Source organism: Nanorana parkeri, unplaced genomic scaffold, assembly GCF_000935625.1.
Source record: "Nanorana parkeri isolate BGI_ZX_2015 unplaced genomic scaffold, ASM93562v1 scaffold217, whole genome shotgun sequence".
Classification (NCBI taxonomy): Eukaryota; Metazoa; Chordata; class Amphibia; order Anura; family Dicroglossidae; genus Nanorana; species Nanorana parkeri.
This window is the reverse complement of record NW_017306485.1, coordinates 1,112,921-1,113,288: the sequence shown is the minus strand read 5'-3', so window position 1 is coordinate 1,113,288 and position 368 is coordinate 1,112,921. Positions and strand designations below refer to the sequence as shown.

General features: G+C 47.0%; 1 protein-coding gene across 1 annotated transcript in view; it reads right to left on the bottom strand.

The window, feature by feature from the left end:
* LOC108786574 (epithelial chloride channel protein-like) overlaps positions 1 to 368 on the bottom strand; it is a gene marked incomplete at its 5' end in the record, with an annotated part of 33,075 nt that overhangs the window by 26,526 nt on the left and 6,181 nt on the right. The gene's annotated exons all lie outside the window — the stretch shown is intronic.

Genomic DNA, 368 nt, shown 5'->3' with positions numbered 1-368 from the left:
TAGAGAGATCAGCGTCCCTGGTTGCTAACCAGGGACACTGATCTCCAAACATCTAACTCTCCCTGGCGCCCCGGGAGTCTCCTGCTCCCGGCCGCCAAGGAGAAAAACCCTGCTGTGTCTTTTTTCTTTATACTGACACGAGCAAGAAAAATTCCCATTCAAAAGCATTGGGACATTACTATTGGCTATTGCAAATTGAAATAGCCAATAGTAAACTCCCAATGCTTTTGAATGGGAATTCGTCTTTTTTTTGTTTTAGTTTTCTGACATGCTCGTGTCAGAATAAAGGGGAAAAAAAGACACAGCGAGTTTCTCTTCTTGGCGGCCGGGAGCAGGGGGGCTCCCAGAGCGCCCGGGGGATTTTTTTT